This window comes from Rhamphochromis sp. 'chilingali' (genome assembly GCF_963969265.1).
Source record: "Rhamphochromis sp. 'chilingali' genome assembly, chromosome: 9".
NCBI lineage: Eukaryota > Metazoa > Chordata > Actinopteri > Cichliformes > Cichlidae > Rhamphochromis > Rhamphochromis sp. 'chilingali'.
The window spans coordinates 9,207,829-9,220,368 of record NC_137936.1 but is presented as its reverse complement, the minus strand read 5'-3'; the positions used below and the strand labels follow the sequence as shown (position 1 = coordinate 9,220,368).

Genomic DNA, 12,540 nt, shown 5'->3' with positions numbered 1-12,540 from the left:
TATGAAGGATTAAAAGACACATTGCAAAGTCTCAAATTTTGATTTGTGCATTTTAACGTGAGCAGCAGAGGCACTTCTGGCTGAGTGTATTGAAAATAAATGAAAAAGCCCTTTGAGGTCAGCAGGTTCTCTCATTGCTTCTTTGCAACTCAAATCATTTGCCATTGACGTTATTCAAGAGTATCATTATGTAACACAGTGAGAACCAGATCCCATATTTACCCTCTGCTGCCTTTTGGTTGTTCTAATTTTAATTTCTTTTTCACCATTAGCTGTGATGTAGGATGCTAAAAAAAATCTTGGGCAAGTGGATAAATCCACTGGCTGCAAAGAGTCCTCTAAGTGCTGTGATGGGCTGTGATGGGAGGAGGTAAAATTTTAAAAAAAGATCAGCTTTCCTCTGGAGAGATGTGACTTGCAATGACAGAATCCACAGAATTGTTTAAATTCACATGGTTTGCTCTTTCAATGATTTATAATGAGAATAATGCTTTCTTATCCAGAGAGAAAAACTGAGGATCTTAAAGCTTCCATGACTGGATTTGACATTAATAATATAGCCTGTATCATATTTGTTTGTAATGTTTTAAAAATGTAATACTGTACTCTATAGTACTCATTTATGACAAAATTACTTATAAATTATGTTTTGTTACCATATTGTTCCTCACAGTCTTCCCTGCACTCAAACATTTGCCAAAAAATCTTAAATTTACTGCATTTCAAAGTGCATTGCAATCACCTTAACATCTGCAGTGATTATGTTCAATTGCTAAATAATCATATAAAACTTACATTGCTGTTGATGCCTGCAGCTGTGACCTTTACAAGTGACAGCAGCACCCCCTCCGCAGGGGCCACACCGAATCACACTGCGCCCTTCATGATTTCGCGTCATCTGAAAAGCTTGTTTCAGGAGAATCTGTTCTGTGGCAGTTTGCTGCCAGAGGAACCATTTAATCATGGATGGCTACCAAAAAAATCACAGCGACATATTATACTGATTACATCAGATTCAGTGTCCTGGCATGTTTTGGAGTTAAGGAACAATAACAGGTTGACATTTATTACTCTGCAGGCTTTTAAAATGCCTGGCGTGCTGTGGGGTTGCGCTTGCACAACGCTATCAGGCTGATGACTGATTAAAAATCATCTTTTCCCCATCATCTCCTCAATATGTTCACGAACACAGAAAAATAACCCCTCTGATCACCCGTTGCTATAGCAACTCCAGCTTTAGCGCCGTGATGCTACAAGGCCACGGATGCTGTGGTGATATCAGGCGTTTGCGGCAAAACAGCACAGTCTGTGAGCAAAAGTACTTGGCACGCCGTGAATAACGACCGGAGAAGATAATTAGGGACAGAAATACAACAAAGAAAAAAGCGTGAGTAGGGAGGACACAGAATATGATAATCACACTTCATATGGACACTATGCAGGACAAACCCTTCATAGTTTCATGCTGTAAATGAATTAAAAGGCTACTTGGTCCTCCACCTTAAGAACACGTGTCAGTAAGTGTGCACTACAATGAAAAGTATCAGCAGAAAAAGAAACGATGTCGACTCTAAGACATTTTTTGAGACTGCAGCACAATGAGGAAGAACATGATGTTGTAGCGACAGATCCCCGAGACTCTCGTCTGTCTCTGAGTCGAGATGACAGCTGAGTCTACATTCTGCACTAACTACTGCTTTGCCTCATTACATCACAGGTGTAGTCGTGACTGACAACAAAGTGACTAACTGTTAAACGTGTCAGATGTTGCTCTGTGCCACTCAGCATTATAAATCCTGTCTTTTTTTTTGCTTTATTCCTTTGTTCGTGAACATGCAGAGAGAGATAAGAAGTATATTAATATCTCCTTAAACAGGTAAACTTTGTAGCAGCTCAGGAAATAATGCTTAGTTCTTGAGGAATCCTGGCTTGCTTTCTTATCAAAATTTCAGTTACTAGACTGCTCTCAGTGTCGTGTCTGCTAGAAAGAGGAAGTAACAGGTAACGGGTGTATCCAGAGGTCAAACTTAACTATTATCACCTAGAAGTATAAAAATCAACACGTACGCTTGGTTAAAAAAGATTAGTGTTTCATAACACATGCTTCTGAGAAGGCTGAGGTAAAACTATTCAACACAGTGCACCGATCCCTGGAAATAAATGACCTCGCATTGCTGCAAAGCTCCTCTGCCACGCCATCGTAAGAGTGATCGATGCTGGTGAGCACATCGTGAAAAGCTGAAAACTCGTGATCCCAGTTGGCATTAGTTATAAATGACCAGTATGACATGTTGGCTTCTCTCAATACTTCCAGATGGCACCCAGTGATACCGCGGTCAACGGTCTGTCTGCGACGCAGCGAAAATGTTCGTCCTGGGTGGGAAGCTTCAGGTTTATTTGGCTCAGCAGATTTCTGCTGAATCTATTTCTTTTTGCACGAGGTGGTAGAACAGTTTGTAAAACTGTTTGTTGGGAGTCTTTAGAGTAATTCATTTAGATTAGTTATTAAAAATCTTTGTTTCTATTAAATATAATTTCTGGACTCTTTTGGCCTTTTATTTGTGAGCACATATGGAGCATTGAATGTTGTCTCCATCCATTTGTTGCTTTCAGTACCAGGTTTTCCATTAGCCTATATGTTCCCCCCACACTTCATTTCTAATGTTTGTGGACATTAGGATGCTTCAGGGTTTTTAGAATGTTAGAGCAACATTTCATCTCCAATAACAGTCAGATTCTTGAATTAGCTTCATATAGGTTCCTGCATCCCAGCGACGAAAAAAAACCAAGAAAAAAAACAGATTTTCTCATTGTACTTGTGACATGGCAGTGACCCAGAGAGATCGCTGCCATCACCTTTGTACGGTTGTCAGTGGAACTCCTTTATACTAAAGATATAGTCATATAATCACAAAAAGCACTACACTCCAAAATGGTTTGATGCAATACCTACTGAATAAAACATAAAACTTTGCCAGTTGTGTCACAAAAAAGCCACAAGAAGGGATTATAAAGATCTCCACAGAAAACTCCACATGTTAAAATGCAATAACTTTAAACAGTTGAACATACAGAATAATCATGAGAATTAACTAAAGATCGTAGTTCATTCTCCAATTAAGAGATTTTAAAAGATCATTTTGTGATGTGATGGCATTATTTTACTATAACTTCAGCTGTTTCTCCTCAGCTCTGCTAAGAATCATTAAAGTGATGGTTGGGACTTCCATTCAGTCAGTCTGTCAATGAATCTATTAAAACAGATTATCATGGATTTCAAAATCTTATTTGGTTGTCATTTGTACCTATTTTCAGTGATATCATCTTTAATAGCAGGAAATTAACTACTCATATCCTTTCTTTTTGGACATATTTTTCAAGTAATCTATATTTGACAACAGTACAGTAAAACTTCAATTTGTAATTTTGGTGTGCCATCCCAGTACTTTTAGTCGCTCCCCACATGGCCACACTTATGAAAAATGTCTGGAGGTGCACGTGATTGCACAATACTTATCATTTATTTATTTATCATCATTATTTACAGATTTAAAAACAATTCGTGTAAGAATTCTTTTTCTTTTTCACAATTCCTCGTTTATGTGCTCATACACCTGTATGGGCTTTAAAGGGCATAAATGCAGGTCTCAATGAGTAAAAAAAGTCAACCTGTAACCTCACAGCTGGATCAACACCTCTATTTCAAAAAAGAAAGAAGGAAAAAGAAAAAAGGAGAAAACATTTTAACACGGAACAAGAAACAAGCAAACAAACGATGGTACAAATGAGTTTACTTCACCTAAACGGTGTGGAGTCTGAAAGGAGGCACTAGAACATTAATTAAGAAGGATTTTAAAAAATAAACTGATTGAATCTGTATTTAAGTGATGCACTAAAAAATATAAAGATCATTAAATCTGTCAGTGTTGTTTCCGTACTCGGTAAATCAAAGTAAATCAGTCCATCACACTGAGCCATAGTAGAAGCTTCATGGCTCTGATTTGCTGCCAGCACATCGGTCAGAGTCATTTTTTTTTCTATTCGTGTCATTACATCACCCACACCCGGCGTTCCCTTCCGTTCTGACGGCTAAGTTTGTTAACACAGTTGCTGGTAGCAAACTTACACACGCATAATACGTTCACACTGCTTTTATGTGTCAATCAATCACTCGAGGTTACAAACGAGTGAACCTATCTGAAGGCTACATCTCAACTCGCTTAACCCTAAAATCACTTTTTTTCTTTTAATTTACTTCTTTTCTTTCCGCTTTTCTTAGTTTTATCAGTATATCTGAGATTAACTCCTGTCTCTGCGCCCCCCCTCCTCCTCCGTACCCACTGTGTCCTATTCGCTGTGCCGTGCGCTCCGGACCCTTCGCTCCCTTTTCTCCCCTCCTCCCCTCCTCCTATCTCCTCTCCTGCTCTCCGTGCAGATCTCGACGCACACGGGCACAACAGATGGTACAGTACCACAGGCTGCAGGAGCGCTAGAATCGGCTATAGAAGTACTTTTTATTTCTCTGAACTTCACAGGGACGTAAAGTGTAATAGGAGTGGGGAGTGAGGACAGACTCGACTTTGACAGGCACTGGATCCTACGTTTAGTGGCGGAATTTGGAGTCAAGGTAAGTTGTGGTGTTTTTTTTTTCTTTTCTGAATAGCCGTCCACATTTAGGAATGTGAAAGAGAAAAAAAAGCGACCACGTACAGGCTTTATTTTATCGATCTGTTTAGTAAACCCAAACATTTGGGTTTGTTCTGTAGAATGTGCTGAATAAAATGACTATTGCAACCTTTGGTTACTAATATATATATATATATATATATATATATATATATATATATATATATATATATATAATGAAGTTATGTGACATCCACATTTTACCACATGTTACCACTTTTTCATTAGTGATCGCATCCACAAGAAAACTGGATTTGAATATGTAACGAAGTCCGCCAATAATAAGAATACAGAAGAATGAACTGGAATCCTTAACACCTCCAATCCTTGTTTAATTATTTATTTATTTATTCTTAACAGCAAGTTTCACTCTAGTTTCTATTCCCAGAGTTTATTACAGCACTCTATCTTCACTGGTTCCCCCGGCACAAACACATGCACAGTACGTGCTGATGCTGAACGTGCAGGAGATGCTCTCACATCACCCAGATAAATTCAATCATAAAACAATCGGTGCTGGCGATTGCCACTCTGCAGAGCAAACTTTCACCGTGGGGAAAAAAAGCTGGCAAACGGTGACATGTCAAAGGTCAATAATGTTCCTTTGAGACCTGCTGTTGAATGAGGTTTACCTTAAGTCATTTTGTCATTGCTCAGAAGCAGATGAAAACTTCCAGATGTGAATGTAAAAAATTGACTTAACCTTCCTGTCGTGTTCGGGTCAAATCGGGTCAAATTAATCAACAAAAAGTTTTAATGACATGTTTTTCATTATGCCTCACATATGTCATGAGGGGCAAATGTTTTAGGTAGTGGTAATTTAAACCACTAAATTGCACTGATGACCTTTGTATTAATTCAATTAAGTTTAGTTTTGTTGGAAATCTTAGATTTTTTTTATTTTTTATGCTGAAATCAGGATCTCTCAAGAACAGCTAGCAATGGATAGAAGCCGTACCCTTGCCAGATGATTGAGTCACACTCAGAATTACATAGGAAAATAAATACTACAGCATTTCCATTATAGAGTCATGCCATTCATCATTAACTCATGTCCTTAAGGTACTTTAAGAAGGGTGATGCACTGGTGAGCTGTATGTAATGATTTGTTTAGTCCCAGAAGAGGTCCAGACCTCCGCTTAACCCCATGTGGCCCCAGTGGCAGCAGGAAAGTGCAGCAGATTACCACCTAGCCTCGCAATTTGTACACAATTAGATCTCCGGGGAGAGAGCTGCTCCAACTTTGCATTGCAACTGCTCTTGACTCTGCGTGAGCTTCTGGCACAATATAGATGTGGAAGGTGCAGCGACTGTTTTGAAAAAGGCAAATGCAAATGTACGAATCTGTTATTGTTGGTTTATCTACGAGGACAACAGTAACATTGCTAATTAATAGAAATAATTGGGAGAAGAGCAGAGCTGGTTCCCCTGGTCTGTAGAAGTAGCTGTGGGATCACTTTCACGAGGTTTGCTCATTCAAATCTGTGCTTTTTCTCAAAGTACTGCAGCACATTCAATTATGTAATATTACACTGTATCCTTTGTCTCTGAGATAGTTTATTTGTGCTCATTAAAATTTTTGTGGGACCGCTGAGAGTCACTAATGTGCAAGACCAACATAAAAAGCTGAGTTGTGCTGAGCGCCTGTACTGTGTGTAGATCTGAACACAGAGTGAGCCACAATATTGGTACATAAATTGGTATGTACTGCAGTGAGATATCACACAGAGGACCGGTGAGATTATCATATATATATAGCATTTCTTTTCTGCTCTAACAAGTGGAAACAGTGATGCAGTGATGAGGAGGAGGCTGTGCTGCTTACACAGATGCTCCCAGTGTGGTATTTTTCATTACATTGTTTTCAATGTTGTGAGAAAATAAACATAGTGGGCGAGGGGAGTTTAATGACTTAAGTCAGAAGAAACATCCACCGAGTGTGGCAGGGTTAGAGATAAAGTAATAAGAGATGGGACGGGCTGTTTTTATGAGGACTGTAGCGTGTGAGTGCGGTCTCTCCTTTTGAAGAGCGGAATCAAAAGGCATGTGGATACTCAGCCACTGCAGAGGCTGACTGTTGTATTGACTTTACATAACACAGATGTGAGGTATGCCTCATAGATACACATTTTTACCATTTAAACTGTTTATTTCACTTAAAAAAATATTTTTCTAGACTTAATAAGCATGCCAAACATATTAAATGCTACATTTCAGCAGAGAGAAAATTAAATTGCATGATGCATTGTTGCTCATTAGAAACCATTTCCAAACAGCCTGCAGACCCTCAGTTTCATAAATGTGGTGCCATGCAAATATGATGTGATGCTCACAGCAAACCATATACTGTAAACAAAATAAATCATGCTGACTTCCACTTCCACGTATGCAAATGCTGCCACTATTATCTCTGATTCAGGGTGCCCTGTTTAAATTAATATGCTTCATTTGACGGCTTTCCTAATTTTGCTGCGGCTCCTGTCCGCCCATCAAATTGAAGTCGAAGCTGGCCTCACGTGACTCAAGCGGCCAAGCAGGAATAAGTGATACCATCTGCTGTATCCGTGCTTGTAGCACTCCATTTACAGTGAATCAATACCCCACTGTGACAAGTGAGTGAGAGGAAAATAAGGGGTATGCTATAGTAAAAAATCCTGCAGTGATACCTGTGGCAGCTGTTAAGCACTCACGCAATGCAGCATCTAACATTAAGCTGCTAATCTCAACATGAAAGAGAAGACGCTCACGTTTGTGACAGAGAGGGAGGTTGCATTTAAAATGAGTACACTGAGCATACAGTGTATGCATACATTACTGGTTGACTGTCAGAATCCTTGTAAGCTCCTACGGTACAGCTCCTATAGTAATGAATTTTCAATACAAACAGCCTTCCAGATCATCCTCTGACTGTTAAAACACATCACAGCAGCTATAATAATAAATGTTATTACTGATTTATTATTATACATTGGGAGGCTGATAAAAGCAGAAGAAGAAAATACATCTGTGGAATTGACCATCATCACTTTCACAAGTGGCATGCAACAGTCAGCGTCTGGAATTGTGCACCGATGTATAAAATCGATAAAATATAAAATCAGTCAGGTGGACTGTCAGCTGCACTGAGCATCATCCTCTGTTTTTAATCACACGGGACATTTCATGTATTTTTTTTCTCTGTCCTTCTATCCAGTGGGAAGTTGGGCGACTGTTTGAAAACGCAGATGCAAAAAAACTCTTTTTGCATCAATCCAGTATTTAAGAATCTAATTATGTTCTTTTTCTTTTTCACATAGACCCTGTATGAAAGATGGACATAGCTTCTGTGAAAAGTGAACTCAGTACATTCTTACTAATCTGTGAGAGACTCCTCACAAAAGACCTCTTCCCTGATCTCTTCAAGTCTTATTACATATGACATGATGTTGGAGTCCAGACTGGTTTGACTGGCTTCAGAAACTAAGATGCAACGATTACAAGTTACTCTGACCAAGGCTTTAAAAGTCACAGTAGTTACGTCCAAGTTTCATATACAATCAGTGAAATCCAATGAATCCACACCCACAGAGCTCTAATGATACGCATTAGATGAGTTTATTAAAAAAAATAACAATAATAATAAATGGAACTTCAAATATTTTGTGAAATCTGCCTCAGCTAATGTCTTTTTACTTGTGAGATCCTAGTCTAATATCAGAGATCAAGTTTTCAGAGGCTGTAAAATAGGCTCTGACATCTGCACGCCTCAAGAGTTGTTCAGTATAATGATACTTCCACAGCACTGAGCTACAGGCTGTAGTTGCACATGCAATATGTATCAGGAAACTATTTTTGTCCATGTTTCAACTTCCACACACCACTGACTGTGCAGTGCCTCGCATGGATCATTGTTTACTCTCACCTTTACTTTTTTAAGATGCTTTGTTTGTTTCTCTCCTTGGTATTGCAGCTCTGCTTATTTACTGCAACGTGTTTTGTAATTTGGTGTTGTGAGGGAGGCGGAAGCTGATGAGAAAAGAAAAAAAGAAAGATGCCAGTGCATGCTCTGTAGAGCAGATCAGCTGTGGATTGTCAGTCTCTCACCGCTGCTTTCTTATTAGGCTGGTTTTTTCTCTGCAGGCACTTGGGACAAGTTGTTGACATGAGTCATTATGGGTCGTACCAGGGGAAGACACGGAGCGTGGTTGTGTTGTAGCATGTCACGCTGCCGGCTCTGTTTACGGAGAGGAAACAATTAAGAGCCTTATAAATTGAGAGAGTGTGTCCATGTGGAAATCACGCAGGAAGGAGTTGTTTCTATCCTCAAACCTCATCTTTAGAGGAAGGGTTACCACAGCACCACGAAGCTTCAAAGAGCCACGCTGCCTGGCCATCCACAAATAGAAAATTTAAAGGGGAATTTTAAATTGAAGCAGATTAATATTTCACCTCAGGATTGATTCGCTCTGCCGTTGTCTGACATTTTCATCCGCAAGTGAGTTGCTTATGCAAAAATCAGGCAGTGACGTTGGTGTGGTCCTGATCTGGCACATCTCCTCCTTTTCACACTGCATTAGAAGTAACAGGCTACCTATTGCTGTCATTGGCAGTTTGTCACCCTACTTTGCCTGCTCTGTTATTTTCTCATTCACAGTAGTGAGAAGAAAAAGGGGGCTTAAAGCGATGTTGATTTGTGGTGTTGCATCTTGAAACAAATTGTTGTTTCCATTAATATTTGAGGGTCTAAAGAAAATTTAGACGTTGACATTTTGCACATCAGTGCATGTCTGCAGTATGTTTCTGCCCTATAGAACAAAACGCTGATGAAATGTGTTGAAATTTCTAGCGATATTTCCTTTTAACTTCCGAAATCAGTTAAATAAAAAAACTACTGTCGATGTAACAAGATTATTATCTGGGACAAAAAAATGAAGCACTTTCATGTTTGTTGTGTTCTGCGCATGAGGAATGTTATTGGTTTTTCTGTCTCTTTTAATACTGTCTTGCCTACATGTGGCTCTGGTCCCTGTTGCATGTTGCACAGTTGAAGGACAGGGGCAATCTGTTTTCATTAAAGTTGTATGACAGGACCTGAATACAACGGGGCTGTTGCGTGACTACAATCAATGGCGCTCTGGTCGTTTGTCACCATGGTCACGTGGGCAGAGATGTGCCTTGAGTTGCCCCCTGAATCAGGACTTAATGAGAGTCTGAATTCAGCCTGAGGGATAGAAAGTATTTTTTAGACACCTTCAAACGGAGGCGTATTTCAGCTTGAGCAGGCTGTATTGTCTGTGTGTGTTTTCTGACTTCGCTCTGGATTTCAAGCAAGATGACAAGCTCAGATTTGTCAGTTTGCAGTTTTCAGAAGTGTAACACTGCGGCTTTGGCTTCTGGCAGAAAAGAGGAGAATGGGGAGGAAAGGCTCGGTGATAGAGCTGGCAGCTTTTAAGACAGTGTGCAATTAAATCAGAAATGTTAAAGGAGGGCAAGGATTTTGTTTTTTCTAAAGGAGGCAACTTCAATCATACGTGAACTGCAGGCTTAATCACTATTGTCTCATTGTATATTCTCAAATTAGTAATTTCCAAATGGAAGTAGGATTCTGTTTTTTAATTGTTGTTTAAATAGCTTGGCATTGGCTAGTTGTATGCAGCTTCCATTATCTTTATTGCCTCAATAAAACACAGCATTAAACCTGGGTTATCTGAGGGGTTGTTGACCACTTTGGGGGCCCTGGAAACTGGTTGTGAACACAACACTGACCAGATGTCACCTTGAGAGAGAAAGCTAAAGCAAACAGTTGACACCAAGCTGTTACGCAACTTCATAAAAAGCTGTATAATGAACCACAGGAGAGGAGGGCCTGAAAAACAGGACCCCAGATGCAGAGGGCCAAAGCCAAAAGCTTGGGGTGATGCTCAAGTGATAGTTCAGGACTATAAAAGGAAGTTACAGAACAGAAACCTAAAACCACTAAAAAAGCCCACTATCACCTCTCTTACTTCTGATCTCTTGAGGAAATTAGCACTCTTTTTAGGTGCTAAATGTACATGTTTGCCTATCTTGTGTGGGTGGAGTCTAGCTTTTTACTTTTAGAAGCAAAACAGAAAGTCATCTAACGGCTGATATCCTTATTAACCTTGTTATCCTTATTCTCAGAGTGTTTAAGACGACACAACCTTCTCAAGAAAAGTTATGTGCGAGATGATTTATATCGTGCAGTGATTTATATAAATGCATATAAAAGCACCGCCTTGCATAGAAGATCCAGTGAAGCACGGTGGACAGCTTGTGAGAGGGGCTCTTACAAATTTTTTTTTAAAAAGTGTCCTTCCCTGATGAGCGCCTACTTATCTTATATAAAAGAAATAAATTCTCAGCATTGGGAGCTGCCATTTCATTGCTCTAAAGGTCTTTGTATGGTGATATAATCCTAAAAGACAGAGCGATTAGAGCTTTAAAGCCTTGCATTTGTTGACACTATAAGACCTGCAAGTAAGCCTTCATACTGTTTTGAATTATGACTATATATTAAGCTCCCAGGATCATTTAATACTGTCAGGATTCCAGCACAAAGAATGAGGCTAAAACTGACTTACGCACTACAAGAATATATCAAAGCAACATATTTAATCACTGGAATACACAAGTGTAATTATTGTTAGATGCTCTCCTTGTGCCCTATTGATGGAACAGTTTTGCCAGTTTTCTCTCGTGGCTTTGTATGCAGCATATAGCTTTGAGTTCTTGAGAGAAATACACAGCTACACTTGCCTATTTCACCTCTCACAGTTAGATTCAGAACACCTGGGTTCACAAACAGAGTTGAAAACACCCTCATGACACCGCTTAATGGGACTGTGAATTTTGGGTTGAATAAAACCCAGGATATCCCGAACTGGCTTTGCAGCACATATCCCAGCTATCAGCTCTCTTTCTCTGGTATTAGATTGGTTTGGGTTGATCTTGTGTTTATGTTTGATCTTGTGTTTATGTTTGATCTTGTGTTTATGTTTATTTCCCGCTACAATTAGATCTTTGTTTTTCCATTTAAAAGTTTAAAGTAAATCTAAATTTAGACGTTCATGAACAGTGGAACAGTAGGACTGCTAACAATGGCCCAAAACAGTGTGTTTAGGTAAACAATGAGCCGAACTCAACAATAAGTTTCGATATGCCAAACAGGACTGCACATTTAGGTGTTAGTTCTAAGATCATCACTGCAAAAGACCCATCTATCCTTCATACATGTTGTTGTATTATGACATCCTGATGGATTCAGCCATATTCCAAGATTTCAGACAGTAGTTTTGTCTCAGTCTGTCCCATATCTGAGCAAATTTGTATCCTTTGCTAATTTGACAACCTTCTTCTTTAATAAGAAGTAGAAGCTTCACATTGAATGAATCCCACTCGACTACAGATAAGGGAGGAGGGAAACTGAGCCGAGGGAGCAGGTGGTAGACTTGAATGAGCAGATCTAATAAAAAATCATTCAAAACAACTGTTCCTGCTCTTCTTGCACGAAAGGCAACAACAGAAGCACTTATCTGCGCTGTAATGTACATGAATATTTTATCTCTACTCGATGTTTGGTGACATAAACAAACGTCTTGGACATCCAAAAGATGAAAAAAAAAAAGTCTTCCAATTTTAGTAATATGCAGCGTGCAACACACACCCTTCTGCTCAGTGCGCTTCTCTGCATTGAGCAGGATCGGTACTGTACTATGATGCCACACTGACTGTGTAACCAAGGCAACTAACAACAGGCAGAGTGAATGGTCAGATTAGCTGCTGAAGTGTGAAAAGGAAGCGTTTCAGATTTTACATAAAGCAAAATGGTCAAGCCGTCGTACATCAAAACAGCCC

At 39.4% G+C, this 12,540-nt stretch overlaps 1 protein-coding gene across 1 annotated transcript in view; it reads left to right on the top strand.

Moving 5' to 3' along the window:
• The first annotated feature begins 4,210 nt into the window (after window positions 1–4,210).
• The window catches only part of camkvb (CaM kinase-like vesicle-associated b), a 53,056-nt gene continuing 44,726 nt past the window's right edge, over window positions 4,211–12,540 (top strand). Inside the window, exon 1 of the mRNA XM_080891401.1 lies at window positions 4,211–4,627. The gene's annotated coding sequence lies outside the window, so the exon portion shown is untranslated. The remainder of the gene's footprint in view (window positions 4,628–12,540) is intronic.